The sequence below is a fragment of the Coenobita brevimanus genome, chromosome 6, assembly GCF_032717465.1.
Source record: "Coenobita brevimanus isolate Jiangsu-jjx chromosome 6, ASM3271746v2, whole genome shotgun sequence".
In the NCBI taxonomy this organism is placed as follows: domain Eukaryota; kingdom Metazoa; phylum Arthropoda; class Malacostraca; order Decapoda; family Coenobitidae; genus Coenobita; species Coenobita brevimanus.
In genome coordinates, this window is record NC_136959.1 from 4,050,712 (window position 1) to 4,069,540 (window position 18,829).

Sequence of the window (18,829 nt, forward strand, 5' to 3'; positions counted from 1 at the left end):
CTCGGCTGTTCCCGGGGTCCAGAGGGATGCCATCCTCCGCAGGCCATCCTGGCGTAGGAGGGCGGGAAGAGATGCTCTGGGGCAGGCGTCAGAAGGGGGAAGACTCTGGATCATGGGTGGCAGCCATAGAGGGGGGGGGAAGTACAGGCAGGGTAAGGGAGGTCAGGGCCTCCTAGGAAGGCGTCTGACACTCCAAGGTGGTGGACAATGTTAGCAGTGGTGTGTGCCCAGTCCTTCTTTGGGTGTGTTCTGGAGTCTCTCGAGAGTGCGCTGGAGGAGAACAGAGACAGGCAAGTGTGGCCTGAGGCTGCAAAGCTGAGCAGATACTGCTGTCGAGCGACTCCAGATTCTGTGCTGCAGAGATGGGAAGCCACTCTCAACCCTAAGGTTCTCAACTCACGTCCAAGGAGGATCTCCCAGCATCACTTGCAGCGCCGAGTTCTGCAGGACTTCTAGGGAGTGAGAATGCCCTCCAGAGAGCCCTGCAAGACATATTGCTCTGTAGTCGATGAGGGAGCGTATGGTTCATGGGTGTAGAATGTCCTTAGGACGTGATATGAGGCGCCTAGGGTTCGGCGAGAGAGAGTTTTCAATGCCGTGATTCTGGGGGCAGCTCGTTCCCATAGATATAGCACTTGGGTGGAGAAGGACAGGCGGCTGTCAAACCACATCCCCAAATACTGATCGCTGCGAACAAGGTCAAGCTGGTGCGCTCCAAGGGAAAGAGGATGCTCAGGAGGTCTTAGACCGAAGGGCATACATTTGGTTTTTCTCAGATTAATCTTGAGGCCAAGTTCGCAACATCTGTCATGAAGGCAGGTCAGAACAGTCGGGGCCCTTTCGTAGCAGTCCCTACGGGAGAATACAAGCGCCAAATCGTCGGCATAACAGAGCAGGGTGATGCCCCTGCTGAAGTCGATCGACAGCAGGCTCTCAACAATGACATTGAATAAGAGAGGACTGAGCACACTGCCTTGAGGTGTTCCGTTCAGGTGTGGGAAGGAAGGAGAGAGCTGCCCCTGAAAGCGGACACTGGCGGCACGTCCGACGAAAAAGTCCCGGATCCACGAAAGGAGTTTGCCATGAATGCCTTTTTCTATTAGTGCCACCATAATTGCATCAGGGTCAGCTAGCTCAAAGGCCTTCTCTAGATCAAGGAAGACAGCCATGCCTCAACCATTTCTCAACTCGCCTAGGAAAGAGACAAGGCACTGTGCAGCATTTCTGCCAGGGAGGTAGGCGAAGAGCCGCGGGTGCAACGGGCCTAATTTCCTGGTACCGTGTTCTCTGTAGGTGGTCTGAGCCTCTAACGTTTTCTATGGTATTATAAGTCTGGGAAACCAATGAAAGTAAGTAGATATGTATTTATTACAAACATAAAAACATGTGATAAAAGAGTAAATTGGATTTTATACAAAAATAGAGCTGAAATAAGCATTGTACCATCGTGTGAAACGAGCAAAATCGGGCAGACTGGTCACGATGAATCGCTAACATTCCAGAATCATGATACATATCATATTTTCTACTTACATAATACATCTACAATAACATTATACCATTTTACATTTTATTGAACTGTTTTTACGTATTCACAGGCCTTTCGATAACATTTAGCGTAATGTTAGCGCTTATTTACGTAGTGAGTGAACTCGCTGTGACTGTTGTTTCAACTCGTATTGTGTTTTTTCTACTTACATAATACTTTCCTAATAACATTATACACTTTTCAACTTTAGAGAACTGTTTTGAGATAGTTTCAGGCCTTACGTAAATATTTAGCGTAATAATAGCGCATAATAACACACACGGTGAAGTCGCTATGACTACTATTTCAACTTACAACCTATTTTTGTACTTATATAATAATTCTCCACTAACATTGCACATGTTTACACTTGATATAATTGATATCACATAATTTCAGACCTTACGATTCAACTGAGCGTCATATTAGCGCGTACTTACACAGTGAGTGTTATCGCGATATCATTTGTTTCATCTTACACTAGTATTCAACTTATAAATTACCTTACTACTAACATTACAACCTTTTCCACTTTATATAATTCCTATCACATACTTACTGACCAGAATGTTCTACTGAGCGTAATATTTTCGCAGATTTACACAGTGGGTGTACTCGTGACATCAATTATTACAACTTACACTATTTTTCAACTTATACGTTTTATTCATGCTAACATTACACCCGTTTCCACTTTATATTCTTGCTATCACATATTTACTGACCAGAGTGTTATACTGAGCGTTATATTTTCACAGATTTACACAGTGGGTGTAGTTTTGATATCACTTCTTTCAACTTACACTATTTCTCAACTTATACATTACTTTCCTGAAAACATTACACCCGTTTCAACTTTATATATGACTTAGCACCTACTGACTGGCCTTACCATTATAATGAGCGTCATATCGCCTTCCCACACAGTTTCAGTAGTGTAGGAAATTATGCTACTCTTTGAAACATGGCTGAAGGCACAACGCAACATTGCACTCGACACACTCGTACCTTGTGTCTTTTCTCTGAGTGGATGGTCTGACTGTCGAGTGCTTGCATATATGGCAACGGCGCTGGGGTTTACGACGGTTTGGGTTGGAAGGGATTGTGCTAGGATAGTGGAGTCCTGCGAGGCGTTGGGGAGTCTGGGCAGCCATGGGGGTGCGGGTGCGGTGTGTGGGTCTGTCCTGGGCATGCTTGGCGATTATTTCACGTGCCAGCTCCCTCACAAACCCCTCAAAGGTCTCAGATACTCAGGTGGTCATGGCGTGCAGGTAGTGTGCGTTCAGGACCGTGATGTCGAGCAAGTGGAAAAAGAGTTTCTTGTACCACTTCATCGTGGTCCTGGCACAGTCAACACTGGAAATCATCGAGTCTGACTGATCCACTTGCCTCATGTTCAGATTATAGTCCAGTACAGACTCGGGTTTCCAGACGTTGCGCCTCCTCTTGCTACGGTGATCCACGGAGTCTGTGCGGTGCATCAGGGGGCTGTGAACAGTTGATAGGAGGCAAACTTCCCTGTTGTGGTTCCACAGGGTTGCAAGGATGTTATTGGCCTGGAAGAAAACCACCTCGTTCTTGTCAAGTTTCCTCCCTATCTTGACCATATGGCGACGGTTTCTCTTGACTGTACCACAGACTCCGGTGTCGTGTTGGTGGAGGAACCTAGCGAGAAGAGGGCTAGTGTACCAGTTGTCCAGGTACAACACATGACCACGATGAAGGTACTCCTCTATCATTGTCTTCACCACGGCCCCAGAGAGTCCTATACTACAATCTTCTGTTATATCTGTCTGTGTGCCCGTGTACAAGACTATGTCTTGCACATAACCAGTCTTACAGTCACACATAACAAAGATCTTGAACCCGAAACGGTGTCTCTTGCTGGGTATGTACTGCCGAAAGGAAATATTGCCTCTCCACAACACAAGACTCTCGTCTATGACGAGGTCTCTGTAAGGATAAAATGAGGAGCGGAACATTTCCCGTAAATGATCAAATACCAGCCTAATTCTCCTCATTTTATCTGTGTTATTTGCATTGGCTGGATCTTCTGCATCAAAAAAGTGGAGGCGGCCGAGAATATGCTGAAATCTGTTACGACTCATTACCTTTCCAAAGAAAGGTGCGAGGATCATTGGGTCAGTTGTCCAGTAGGCAGGAATTTGGTTTTTCCTTACCACACCCATCAAGAGAACTAGGGCAAAAAATAAGAACATCTCTGAAATTGTAACGGGATAGTCATATTGTTGGGAATGCCTGCTCGTGGTTCCCAAACGTTCACTTTCACGGCGCTGTGTTCATGAAAATATATTGGTCTGTTCCACTATGCACCCCACAAACGCCTTCCCAAAGAACAAGTGGAAAAAATCCACCCTAGACGAACCCGCATGCACACCTGGAGCCGTGCAACCAGACCGCCACTCCTCAGTGAAAGGGTGAATGATGGGAGTAAAATTACTCCCATCTTCCCAGTTCCACGAGACACCACCGTCTCCAGCCATGTCCCCATCGTCCCCTTCGTCAGGGTGGGGAGGTGAGGGTGGTGGGGGAGGTTGGGGAGGTGGAGAGCGGCGCCTCTCATCACTCGCACTTCTCTTCCCTCTCCCTTTTCCTTTACCCTTTCCCTTCCCTTTCCTTCCTTTCCCCACATCCTGGGGCTGTGGGGAGGAAGTTTGGGAATAATGTGGGATGAAAGACGTGCTGGGGAGTGGCTCCACCTCCTCTCCCCTAGGCCTACGTGCACCACGTGCTCGTGCTGCCTCCCTCACACCACTTTCCCCTTCACCCCGCACTCCCGCCACACCACTTTCCCTTTCACCCAGCACTCCCACCACACCACTTTCCACTTCCCCAGACAAAAGACTTGCACCATACCTGATATGTCTTCTCGCCCCACCTTCTGATCCTCGGGGTGATATTTTTTCTTTACCCAACCACGAGGCGATATCACGTCCTAAGCCGCCGTCATCCTCATCGTCCTCATCCTCGTCCTCATCAGATTCGGGATGGAGAGATAGCCGTGCACGTGGTTGGGGAGCAGGCTGGCCTTCCCTTTCCTTACGGTATGTCACATACCGCTTTTTCCGGGGCGAAGGGACCTCTTCATCACTGCTTGTTATTTCTTCCTCTGGCTGGACGTAATCGCGATCCACCACATCATCGTCAAGTGGAGAATCACTATCTCCAGTGAAGGCTTCCAGGGCGGATGCACTTTCGTCGTCTGAGAGACCTTTCCACGCCATGTCTGACCTGGGTCACTGCTAACAGGTGAGTGACCGAGACAAGGGTGAGCGTGGGTCACACGGGGTCTGGGACGCTGCCTGCCTGGTGGCAGGTAGGGGAGGCTTGGGTACGTGGGCGAATCGAAAATCTCGCGCGAATTTTGAAAATTGTGAAAATTATGAACCTTGCAATTGCAGGACGTTGAAGTACGTCAACGGGATTGGCAGTGACAAAACGTGAGGACGTGGAAGTACGTCTACGGGACGCCGCGGGTTAACCAATAGTTCAGCTCGCAAACTCTCATCATAGAACCAGTGGTGTTTGACGAGAGAGGCCGGGGGCTTGGAGAGGGGAATGCTGTCTGCAGTGCAGGGCGACGTGCTCAGCACGATCCTCGAGAGAAAGCAGGGGGTTGGGGTTATTTAGTAGGACTCTCCCGGTCTCCTCATACTCTTGCCAGTGAGCTCTGCACAGGTTCCAGTGGGGGGGCGGTGGCGGTGGTGGTGGTATGAGCGCCATCTGCAGTTCCATCATCGTAGCGAAGTGATCGCTAGTGAGGAATGGGTGCAGAGACCATGCCAACATACCGGCAAAAGTTGAGGAAACAAGTGAGAGGTCTGACCTACTCCTCTGACGAGGGTGGGTTCAGAGAGGTCATTTAATATGGTTATACCTGCTATTTCATCGAGGGTCATGGCAAGATGCTGCCCTGCCTCATTGGTAGGGATAGGTGAGGAGAGGATAGGATGGTGGACATTAAAGTCCCCGCCTATATAGGTGAGCTCTGCTGCAGCAAGGGCCAGGATCTCGCCAAGATCGTGTGTGCCTTTATGGCTCCTGTACACATTAAAGATGTTGAGTGAGGTGGTGGCAAGCTGCAGGACGATGCCCTGCACCTTGACACCCTCTCCACAGTATACAGGAGAGCTGTAGTCAGAGCTGGGGATGTGCTCTCTGACTAGGATAGCACATCCCCGCATGGCACCCTGGATCTGGGGGAGAAAGTGACCCCTGAAGCCACCGAGCCCAAAAGTGGAGTCCTGAGGAAGCAGCATCTCCTGCAGGAGGATGATGTGCACATCCTCTCTGGCTGCCACCTCTTGGAGGTGGGGGAGCTTGCTCCAAGCCCCTAGGCAGTTCCACTGCAGGACTCGGAGGAGAGCGGTGGGGGAGGGTGAGCGGCCTCTGGGGGAGACGGTGGGCGTGCCGTTCCTCCGTTGTCTCGATCATGGCAGGTGCTGGCTCTAGTGAGTCGGTGGACTGTGGGATGAGTGGAGGCAGAGTGCGAGGTGGGGGTGACTGAGGGATGGTGACTGGTGCTGGTGGCTTGGTTTCAGGTGTGGGGGGGTGAGCTTGGGTGGGGAGCTTTGTCTCCACCACCTGTTGAACGATGGATTTCATTGCTTTTCTTATGGGTGCGGTGTTCACTGGGAGGCTGAAGGCCTCCTCTATGACCTGGGCTACACCTAGGGTGATCTGTGTAGCTCTTCCACCGTTAGCATTATTTGAGGTGAGCCTGTGGTAGGGTGTGAGTTTGGTGGTGGTTGATGAGCGGGTGCAGTGGCTGGGGTTTGGGGATGTGGAGGGGTGATTGTGGGGGGGGGGATGAGGGTGTGAGGAGAAGGAAGGGGTGGAAAGGCCTCTGCTGTAAGTGGTGACGCTTTGGAGTTCCTCTGAGTGTCCCAGACGAATGCTCCTGGGGAAGCAGGAGTGGAGCTCTTGCTTGTTGCTGCTGGACCCAGGTGACCTGGTGACGGTGGCTCTGATCCACTAGAGCCATTCTGGTTGGGCAGCTCGGATGCCAGGTGTAGTAGTATTAGTAGTAGTTGTTCCCTAGGCAGTCTGGCCGAACAGCCCTGAGTCCCTTAGGAAGGCCATGGCCGAGACCGGGCTTTCCCACAGCGTTCTCAAAGAGTGTATGTTGTGTTGTTCGCGTAGGTGATCATGTGCAATGCAGTCTTCCATAATGTGCTTAATAGTATGGGGTGCTGTGTTGCACCCTGGACAGGCATCAGCGACGGAGTCATCCAGCCTCTTCTGATAGCTTAGCCCGCCGCTTCCCGGAGATGTGAATTCACGTCCTCACATGATGTGCACTCATATCCCGGAGATGTGAATTAACGCGGCAACATTGCAAGGTCCCTAATTTGCACAATTTTCAATTTTCGCGAGTGATTTCGCTGGTGATTTTTGGCACGTATATACAGGACACCTTCCTCTATTCCTCTACAAGATGCCAAGCAGGGACAAAGCCTTACACCGCATAACCTCTCCCCACCCCTGCACACCATTGTCTCGGCAATTCACCTGTTACCAGTGACCTGGCCAATAAAGACACTCAGGGCCAGAGTGATTCCCCAATCGATGACAATGTGGAGGACACAGTTTACATAGCATTAGAGGAAGAAACAGTCAGAAATGATGATCAGGTAATGTGGGAAAAAAAGGTCATGAATGGTGATGAGTTAGTGAGTGAAACAATGCTTATAATGCCTATATTACTGTTTGAAAACCAATATACTCTTGTACTACATATAAATTCGTACCAAGTAAATAAATAAATACTGTTTATGAGTGGATGAAATAGTTACCCTCCCATAGAACTCGTTTTCTTTGGTGCCAGCCTGTTAGAAAACCCAGTCAGGTAAGGAGGTACTCATACCTAGATCGAGTATTTTAAACCTCAGGTGAGCGATTTCTCTATGAATTTTCGATGTTTCTCACCAAAAGCGGATGTTTGAGCCAAAAAAAAAAAAAAATCGTCCAAAAATGTCAGGACTGGGGCGTACCACTGCTCAGAAAACGTCGGGATGGGGCGGGTTAAGGGGGCTGGATGGTGCCCACATCTCATCCTGGCCAGGTGGACCCTGTTCTCACGAGGAAGATAGAATTCAGAAGGGTGGATATCAGGAGGCCGTGCATGCAGCTGTGTGTTGTCTTTAAGTGACTGAATAGAGCGGCGAGTGATCTGAGTGTGGATATGCTTCTGGAAGCTGGTCTAAGGTGGGCGAGGGGGGGGAGAGATGACAGTATTTGTGTATGGTATCGTGTGCTGGGTGTTGTTTTGATGTTCCTTGGTGTGGGTGGATGTGCTGCCATGTACTGTAGTGGATATTGTGGGTTTGTGGAGGCTGCAACAAGAAACTGGGTGCCTCTCATGTCTAGGTGATCCTTGACTTTGAGGACTCTGGTTTCTTGATGTAGGTGGTCTGTGGGTGTAGTAGCTGCGCAGCCTGTGATTATTTTTAGGGCCTTGTTCTGTATGGTCTGTAGAGTGTTGTAGTGTGTTTTGGTGAGGTTAGAAGCCCAGGCAGGGCTTGCATTATTCATCACTGAAAGTACTGTATGTATTGTTTGTATACTGTGGTGGTAGTTTCTTTGTTGTGTCCGAATGTTGTATGGGCAAGTGACCTCAAAGCATTGAGTCTTGGTGTTATATTTTTTTTAATGTTTGTGATGTATTGTTTAATTGACATTGATGTATTGTATGTTACACCAAGGATTTTGTGTGTGTGTGTGTGTGTGTGGTAGGGGAGTGTTGTTTATGGTGAGGTGTGGGATGTGACTGTGTTCTGCTGTCCAGTTTGTGAGAAGAGTCATTGTACAGTAGGTTTGGCTGGGGCTATTTTGAGCCTGTTTGTGGTGAACCATTCGTGTAGTGTGTTGAGATAAGGTTGAATGATGTGTGCAGCTGTGTTTGCGTTTTGGTGCGTGCACGCAAGTGTTATATCATTGTTAAAGCTGTCGATGGCCCCCTTTACGTCACTTGCAGGTGAAAGCAAAGTCTTGTAGTAGTTTTCTGACAATATATTAAACACCGTCTTGAATCAATATACAGCGATACCGGACAACTCCATGCCCATCCCCAGACCCGTACAGACAGCTACTGATCACCGGCTCTCATCCGGCTAGGGCAGTGGTCCCGATCACAGAGGCGTGAATCACTCAAGGCAGACACAATAATCCGCTCATCATAGAAATAACACTGGGCATTGACGCCTTACTTGGATCCTATTTACAACTACTTACATACTATATAATATCTACAAAAAGGTTACAAACAATTTTCCCCCTCATCAAAAAGTGTGTCTCATGACAGTGGTGGGGCATCAAGTCATGATATGGCAAGAATGCAAGTGGTCTGAGTATACAGTGAACCGGGACTACATGGGAGTACAATAATAGATGAGATATTACTACATAATTCACAAGGCTGGATGTAAGAAAGGTTTAATATATTTACAGTACATGGCCATGTTGGAAAAATAGCATAAACATATAGGTTTGGTCAATATATATATATATATATATATATATATATATATATATATATATATATATATATATATATATATATATATATATATATATATATATATATATATGTAATCACAAAATGAGTGCAGATTGGCCTGGGAGGAAGGTAGAGTCCCGGAGGATTGGAAGTCAGGTATAATTATTCCCTTGTACAAAGGAAAAGGGGAAAAAGAAGTGTGTGGTAATCATAGGGGCATTTGTCTTCTTAGTATAATAGGAAAAGTGTATGGTAGGATACTTATAGACAGAGTTAGAGAAAGGACAGAGAAATTAGTTGGAGAAGAACAGGGAGGCTTTAGGAAGGGAAGAGGTTGTGTAGATCAGATATTCATTCTCAGATCTTTAGTGGAAAAGTTTCTAGAGAAGGGAAAGAAGTTGTATGCGGCTTTCATGGATTTGGAGAAAGCATATGACAGGGTAGATAGACAAGGATTGTGGAAAGTGTTAAGAATATATGGAGTAGATGGAAAGTTGCTGAATGCTGTGAAGAGTATGTACGATGGTGCGAAGGCTGCAGTGCGTGTGGATGGTGAACTAAGTGAATTTTTCTCTTTGAAAGTTGGTTTGAAACAGGGATGTGTCATGTCTCCATGGTTGTTCAATCTGTACGTGGATGGGGTAATAAAAGAGGTACAAGGTAGGGTAGTCGATGTTGGAGTGGCCCTGGTGAGAGAGGATAGTGTTTGGAAACTCCCTGTACTGTTGTTTGCAGATGATACTGTGTTGTTGAGTGAAGATGAAGGGGAGCCACAAGGCTTGGTGGATGAGTTTGAGAGAGTGTGTAAGAAACGGAATCTAAAGGTGAATGTAGGAAAGAGTAAAGTGATGGTCTTTGAGAGAGGTGAAGTTAGTGAATGTACAGCGAGATTGGATGGTGAGGAATTGGAAAATGTGAGTACGTTTAAGTACTTGGGTAGTGTGATGAGTAAGGATGGAGGTTTGGAGGGTGAAGTGCTTGAAAGGGTACAGCAGGGAAGAAAGGTTGCTGGTTCTTTGAAAGCGGTGATAAGAAACAGGGAAGTGAGCATGGAAGTGAAAAAGTTACTACATGACAGTATTGTGATACCAACTCTAACGTACGGAAGTGAAGCTTGGACATTGTTGGAAGGACACAAGTCAAGAGTGAGAGCAGTGGAAATGAGTTATTTAAGAGGAGCCTGTGGAGTCACGTGGAGAGACAGGCTGACGAATGAGGATAAAAAGGTGCGTTGTGGTGTTGATATGGATGTGATAGGAAGCGTTATGAGGAACACACTGAGGTGGTTTGGCCATGTGGAGAGGATGGAGGGTGAAAGACTGACGAAGAGAGTGTATGTGAGTGAGGTGGAGGGGGGAAGAGGGAGGGGGAGACCGAGGATGAGATGGAGGGATGGGGTGGAGAGGTATATGAGAGAGGGTGGTGTGAGTTCGGAGCAGGGCAGTGAAATGGCAGGGGACAGGGCGACTTGGAGGCGATTTGTTTGTGGCCACCCCAAATGGGATTGAGGCGTCTGGCAATAGAAAGATAGATACTGTAGATAGAGACAAAATGAGTTTGACTCAGAACTACCATTTTCCAGGTCTTTTGGTTGTCGCACTAACCTTGTTGCTACACGGATCTCATGCAACCTTTTGTCCATTCGCTTGAGACAACGATACAGGATACAAACAATTGCAATAAAACCTAGAAAACATAAGACAACCGGAGGAAATACAAAGACTGGATGTGACCAGGAGTGGTTAAAAGCTGAAGAGAACTGGTTCATAATAAAATCAGAATTGTTCAAATAGTTCAACATACGTAGGTTCTCTAATGTGATAGAAAGATTGTCTGTTGGTAGATGAAAGGTAGTATTAATAGGTTTGAAGATGTCATACTTGTGGGAGCGAAGTGCGAAGTGATAATGTGTGGCATGGGCTATTATAGACTCAGACTTTACTGTACAGTAATCAGGGGCCTTATATAAACCAATTGCGGATAGTGAACGGACAGGGGTCCCTGGACAAATAAGACTGACTGGAGTTGAGACGCTAAAGAAGAAATAGCGGATGTGATTTAGACGAGCATGGTGTACCTGGCCTTTGGGAGCCGGAAGAAAGGTACAGACGGGTTGTACTGAGAAGTTACGGACTAAGGCAGATTCGTAACAAGCAACGCTGCCAGATAAAATTGTTAGGAGGTACGCAGCACAAACTCGAGAGTTGGGTGTGGGAAGGGCACATCTACCGAGGTCACTTGAGGAGAGGAAGGCAATATAGAGATGATCATGGGAGAGAAGAAAGTACTCTGAAGAGACAGAGGCTTGTACCAGGGAGTTATTGTACCAGAAGGGAAAAGGAATGATGTGAAAGAGATCGAGTATGATAGAAGAACGAAGAGGAATATGAACAATTATATCTTTAGTAAGGAATGTGGCTTCTAGTATTGGGTAGTAGTGTTCTAAAGAGGAAAATTGAATCATAGGAGACAAGCCAAATGTTGAGTGAGCCCATTCCAAAGTAGAATGAAGGTCAGAGAGAGATACTAAATCTAGGGTCACACGGCTATCAACAGCATTGACTAAAATACGAATTACAGTAGAAACTTGGGAGACAAGAGAGTCCAGAGAATCCTGCAAATTATCAACGTGTAATTTAATATACATCAACTCTGAAAACAACCGTAAAATCATTTAAAGTATTAGTAACATCAGGTAAATGGTGACTCATCTGTTGCAGCATAAAATGTTGAACATGTAACACTTTGTCTTGGGACTCGAGGGCATTGGATAATTGGATTAAGTCCTTTTTATAACCAGAAAGTTCATGGTTAGTCACTACACCAAATAATCCAATGATGATTTCTCCTCCAAGGTAAAAAAGTCCACGTTTCACTCGTGAGCGACCCACAGGCGTTTGGTGAGGGAAGGAATCTTGAAGATGGTTGAACTGATAACGAATATAATCTAATTTCCAGCAGATGGGTAGGTAGAGTGGGTACAAAAATGTGTCTGTGGGATGTCGATTTCTAATTTCTGACAAAAAGTCCCTGCAGGTCGTCTAGCTGACGTGCAAGGTCAGGCAGGGCGATGGCCATGGCGGCCAGCAGTTCTAGGTCATAGCGCAATGAAACGATGTCTCTGACCACCATTACCTCGCCTCCTGCGCCAACCAAGGCCCCGGGCCATGCGGCACCATCGTCCTCACCCGATCCAGACCCAACCAGAGTCAGCACTGTCAGCACGTAGACCCATATCATCTTTCCTATAAAATGAGGTGATCTTAGAGGTGATGTTGATACAGATGGTAACGACAGTATGAGATGATAACGTTATGCAAGAGACTTAGTGGCAGAATGCAATTTGGCACGATAGTCATTCACAGTAGGGGAAGGCTGAATATTAATGTCAGAAGGAAGGTTTAGAGAAGAGGAAGAAGGCTGAGTAGGAGTGTGTTGTGGGGATGTGGTCTCTCTTAGTGGTTCCTCCAAGACTATGCGTTTTGATGCACGTTTGAGATGATTTGCATGCACCCATGTCGTCTCTGCCTTGTGCGGATCTCTTAATTCGAATTTATTACCTTTACGAGATATGACACGGAAGGGACTCAAGAATTTACTGTTTAGTTTTGATTCTCTGTCATGATCTAGGGCAAAAACTAAGTCACCTACTTGGATGGTAACATCTGTGGCAGCGGTATGTTGGTTACGTACCATCTCCTCATTTGTAAGGGCCAGATTATCCTGAATATATTTATGAAATTTTTGGAAGTTGGATAGGTTTACTCGCACATAGTTATCGTAGTCGTAGATCGGATCAGGTTTGGATTGCAACAGTGAATAAGGTAGTCTTTTGTCAAAGCCATATATGATAAAGAATGGTGTTTCTCCAGTTGACTTATTGATGGATGAATTAATTGAAGCAGCTACCTGTGGAATCCATTCATCCCAGGTGGAAGTCTGATCTCCCACTATGTGATGCAGTCTCTCTAATATCTTTCTATTCTGGCGCTCTACTAGGCCATTCGAGGCTGGATGATGTTGCATTTCTTAATTCCGTGTCAAAGACAAATTTCTTCCAGAACTGAATTATTGAACTCTGACCCGTTATCAGTTAAAATTATTTCTGGTGTTGTGAAAGGGCAAATTACTGAATTAATAAAGGCATTTGCTACTGCGTTAGCAGATTTTTCATGCAATGGAACTAAGATAACAAATCTAGAGAAATGATCGACTACCACTAATAGATAAACGAAGCCAGAATTCTGTATGGGGCAGCTTCAGAAGATTGAGAGAGACAGTTTGCCAAGGTTTTGATGGTACTGGGTACTGCAATATAGGAGCAGGTTGACTGGTTGTTCCCTTGTGACAGGCACATGACAAACATGCATTGCAGTGCACTTCTATATCCTTTCACATAGTGGGCCAATAATACGACAGACGTGCTTGCCGTAAGCTTCTGTCTTTGCCAGGGTGTGATGCATGAGGGGTGTAGTGGATTAAATGGAGGGCAGCAGGAATTAAGTCTGTTGGAATGACTAGTTGCTTAACTTCACGATGAGGTACGTTGTTACCTTTCAGTACTGAGTTTTTATAGAGCAATTCATTGTTGAGGAAGATATCAGTTACAGGGACTGGTAACTTTGGCAGAGAAGAATCATCGCCTGACTCTAGGAAATATATGACCTGCGACCATACGGGGTCCTCACGCTGGAACCTACGTAGTGTGTCATAATTGAATGCTAAGTTTACGTCGCAACCAGTTGAGACTGTGGCAACATGCCGCGAGAGGGCATCGGCTACGACATTGGATTTTCCAGGAACGTATTCAAATGTCGGATTATAGTCAGTCACAGTGACTGCCCAACGTGCAAGTCGACTGGTAAGGTTACGTCCCCGAAACAAGTCACATAAGGGAAGATGGTCTGTTTGGATGTGAACAGGATATCCGTAGATGATGTCACGGAAATGTTTTAGGGACCAGACCACGGCAAGGGCTTCCCAGTGAGTTACACTGTAATTCTTTTTCACGGAGTTTAGCACACGGCTAGCATAGGCAATGACACGTTTCTTTCCTTCGGAGTCATATTGCATGAGAACGGCACCTAGGCCTACTCCGGAAGCATCAGTACAGAGAAGAAATGGTTTAGAATAATCAGGGAATGCCAAAACTGGTGATTGTGCTAGAGCAGTTTTCAGTGTTGTGAATGTGGTTGCCTGTTCATCAGCCCACACAAAAGACGCATCCTTCTTTAGCAATTTTGTTATTGGCGCAGCTATCTGGGCTTACCCTTTTATGAACCTTCTATAATACCCACTGAGACCGAGGAAACTGCGTACAGCGTCGGTGTTGGTTGGAGTTGAGAAATTCGTCGTGGCTCTAACCTTGTCATCTGACGTTTGAATTCCTTAAGCGTCAACAACATGCCCTAGGAATTGGAGTTTCTTACGTAAAAAGTCACACTTTGATAGTGTGATCTTAAGTCCAGCTTGTTTGAGTCTAGTGAACACTTCGGCTAACTTTTCTAAGTGTTCCTCCACTGAATGACTAGCCATTATGACATCATCTAGATAAGCAAAAACTGAGTGAACTATCATGTCGGCGAAAACTGTATGAATTAGTCGCATGAATGCTGATGGCGCATTTCTCAAACCGAATGGAAGTCTATGGAATTGGTAATGACCGGATGGAGTACTGAAGGCAGTGATAGGAAGAGATGATTCTTCCATCTCGACTTGCCAATAACCACTTAAAAGATCTAGGGAGGAAAAAACACAATTGTTTTCGCCTAAGGATTCCAGCAAATTAGTGAGTACAGGAATTGGAAATCTGTCCGGGACAGTCAGTGCATTCAAGCGTCTGTAATCTATGACTGGTTGTAACTCGCCACCTTTCTTTGGAACCAGAAAGTGGACTGTTCCACGGGCTATCAGAGTGTTCAATGACCTCATTATCCAACATGTCCTGAATAAGATGAGCGGCTTGTTGACATTGGTTATGTGGTAAACGGTAGGCAGGTATATATACTGGCTGAGCACCTGCCTGTAATGTAATATTATACTTTACCAAACTTGTCTTGCCCATATTCTCACCAGGTAGGGCTACTACTTCGCGACAGTCTCGCAAGAGATTAATTAATTGATGTCGGTGTTCTGGGAAATCACTTTGTTTCACATGAGATTCAAGATTAGATGGAATACTGGTGGACTGAGCAACTGAGCACACATCAGCAACAGGGTATGGGAAATCCTGGCACACACGTATGGCCACTAAGTTCCCGTTCGTAAGGTGTAAGCAGCGTTTGTTGTGTTTGCAATATACAAGTAGCATAAACCATCCTCCAGCACCCTACACAACGCTGACTCATAAGCTAAGCCATTCATACAACACGTCTCAGGTAAGGTTAGTACATCCACTCCTGCTTTCGCACCCACAACACGAACAGAGACTTTGGTAAACTTGTGCGGCAACAAAATTGTGCACTGATTTGTTACTGCACGTCTTATCTCTGCATGTTATAAAACATCAATCACACTATCTGAGGTAGTTAAATGAGACGTGTCTGAGTCAGCGAGTGTGCCACTGTCAGAGGAGTTGATAAGATCTATAATTGAATGCTCAGAGGATGTAGTACTAGATGGTAGTGTACTTGGCTGTTCAGGTAAAGGCGTGTGTAATTGGTTACTCTTGACTACTGTTGGAATCATGAGAGACTTAATAACTGAGTAGGTTTGGAAAAGTACCGGACGTGGATATTCCATACTAGATATTCAGAAACCATTGACATGTACACAACGAGAAGCAGGGAGGAGAGCAATGGCTTCTTGGGCCATTGTCGAAAAGCCAATGAGAGTGTCCACTGGATACCTAAGATCATTAGTGACATGAAACTCTACATCAAAAGGTCTTAAGGCTTTATCAAGTTGTATTTCTAGTGTGATCTTTCCTTTGACCTGAAATTCTGAGCCATCCACACTGCATAGGCGAATGTCAGGTGGTTCGAGGAGCCCAACTCTTTTAGTTATTTTCCTAATGTTGTTTAAAGAGGTATCTGAGATTAGATTTACCATAGAACTGCTGTCCATAAAGAAAGAGCTTTGTACCCCTTCGCTCCATCCTAGAATGACTAAGCCTGAAGATGTTATAGGTCCTACCTGACGAATGGGGAGTTGATTTTCTGTTACCTTATATTCAGACACCGGCGGATCTTCTACTCTTAGGTTACATTTCTCCGATCCGAGCGTTCGTCTTCCCCCGACTGATGGCTCTTAAGGTAACGACACTCATCCGTGGAGTGAGTTGTGCTATTCTTATGGTACTTGCAAGTTAGACGTCGGGACCGCGAAGGTGCACGCGGGCGTTCCCGTGAGCGAAAACGTCTTTTTTTGCCTGCACAGCTAGACTCTCTGTGACCCACATTACCGCAGTGCCAGCACGCAATTGAGAATTGTTTGCTTCGTTGCAGAGTTGAATTGTCACGACCACTAGAAGGTGAACGATACTGTGAGTTAGACCAATTACTAGGTTTGGTTCTTGTAGTTGGCCGTGAACGAGAGGAATCAGATGAAGTGATGCTGGTGAGTAGTACTCTCGCAGTACCACTTGCAGAGGGAGAGGGTGAACTGTAAGAATCGACCTGGCAAGTGAAGTCTGTTCCTGACGTTTCGACGATTGTTTTACTAATATCCATTATTTTGTCTCTTGGTTTAAAGCCAACTTGTAGTGCTATTTGTTTTTGGGAGTCCGAAAGCCAATTGAGATATCTAAAGTAACCGAACAAGTCTGCAAAATTATTTAATGTAATCATGATCTCCCTGTTGTGTTCTGTTACCCATTGGGTACCCCAGAATAATCAGCGCAACTCTGAACTCGTCACCCTCATAGTAGCGGCTGCCTCAATTACTTTTGCATGTTGGGGAGGTACCTTCATGTCTTCCTGCATTTGCTTGAGGAGATTAGTTAATCATATAAGGGATGCAGAATTGGAATGTTGGCAACAGTATTTAATAAGCCGTTGGCTAAACGTGTCAAACGTTTGACAATCTTCGAAGTGCCCTGCACGAATAGCGGCTCCTATTAATGATCTGCCATGATGGAGTCGACTGAGAAGATATTAAACTTTCAAGGGTTCAGTTACGATCTGGCGATTATGAATGTCGTTTTCGACCTCTCTGAGGAAATCGTAAATCGAAACAGTACTATCCTCTCTTGTAAATTTGGATCTATTCACATCATCTAAATATATGGATTGGGGAGGTGGAGGGTTCTGAGTCGCCATCGTAAAAAGAGGATGAGACCGTGAAGGTGAGGAAGTAGGCACGACAGTGAACTGAGACGGTGTGTGGGAAAGAAGTGTTGTGGCGGTAGTGGTGTGTGTATGTGTAGTAGTAGAGAGAGATAAAGACTGTGGAGAAGGCTGAGTGGTTTCAGGAGAATCAGTTGGAGAAGATGATTGAGTATCTGGAGTTAATATATCTGGATTTAGGGTAAGAGTAACAGGTGTGGTAGAAACAGGTAGGGAACTTACGGTTGGTTTGGTATAGGATCTGCCACTGCGAAGATTTACATTATCATTACATACAGCGTTATCTGTGTTACCATCAGGTTCAATAGGTGAGAGATCTACCCTTTTAAAAAAGGACATTAACAGAGTAGGAAGTAAGCAAATAAAACTAAATGAACAAATGGATGAATAAATGAGAATAAATAAATCGTTGAGTACACCGCTTCCCGTCCGATCAGCGAAGTTAAGCAACGTTGGGCCTGGTTAGTACTTGGATGGGTGACCGCCTGGGAACACCAGATGCTGTTGGCATCCCTACGTGTCAAGTGGGGTTGGTGGAGGATTAGTGCCCCTCCCTGTAAAACAATTAACTCTAAGCCCTTGACCACCCCGTTTGGGATACATGGCGTCTGGCAATGGAAATGGAAATAAATTAAAATATTTGTACTCTGTAAAGAAATGATTTATATACAACGAATATGAGTGAAAATGAATGCGTTATTTACAGCTGAGTATGAGTGGGAGAAAATGGGATGAAGTAGGAGTGAACGAAAAATTCTGACTGAATGAAAAATGAGGGACAAAAATGCAATGAATGGATGAGAGTAAATGGTAAAAATATCACAATCTATAGAGACAGCTTGGCTTCTCTGTAGAAAGGGATTAATCAATGTGATGGAATGAGGAATTGCATGAAAATGCAGATATGAACTAGTTTGTAGTGAGATGCGGTCTGTCCCAAGGCTGAAGATAAAGTGAGGCTCTCGTCTCCTCGTGATTGGGTGGAAGTGTCCGTGACGTAACTGGGTGCAGCTCTCCATTGGGCAGAACGAGAAGCTGATAGGAGCAGGAGACTGTGACGTAGCTCGGTGTGACTGGCCACGCACCCTGGGTGACGTCAGTATGTGTGGTGGGTGGGGAAAACGATGACATAACAGCGTCGGTCGGCGGTCGGCGGCTGCTTCCTGGAGTGGGGTCTGGGGTGGAGTTTGTGGGGACTGAAACTAACCGTTACAGCAGGCTGGACAGGAACACAGGCAGGCAAAGGCAGGTTGTAGGTTGATAGGAGTGTCAAGACTACATATTATAATTACAAATCATAATAGATAGATAGATAAATAGATAGATAGACAGCCCTCTGCGAGCCTGGGAAAAGGAAATGAGGTTGCAAGTTACACTGAGGAAAGCTGACGACAGCGGCCAGTAAGGAGATGATACAGTTAGCTGTCAGCAGTCCTCTCGTGAACAAAAACCTAGTAACCATACACACACATATACACACATACTCACACACAGGCT

General features: G+C 45.8%; 1 pseudogene; it reads left to right on the top strand.

Moving 5' to 3' along the window:
* The first annotated feature begins 17,723 nt into the window (after window positions 1-17,723).
* On the top strand, window positions 17,724-17,844 carry LOC145403093 (5S ribosomal RNA; annotated as a pseudogene).
* Window positions 17,845-18,829: the final 985 nt, after the last annotated feature.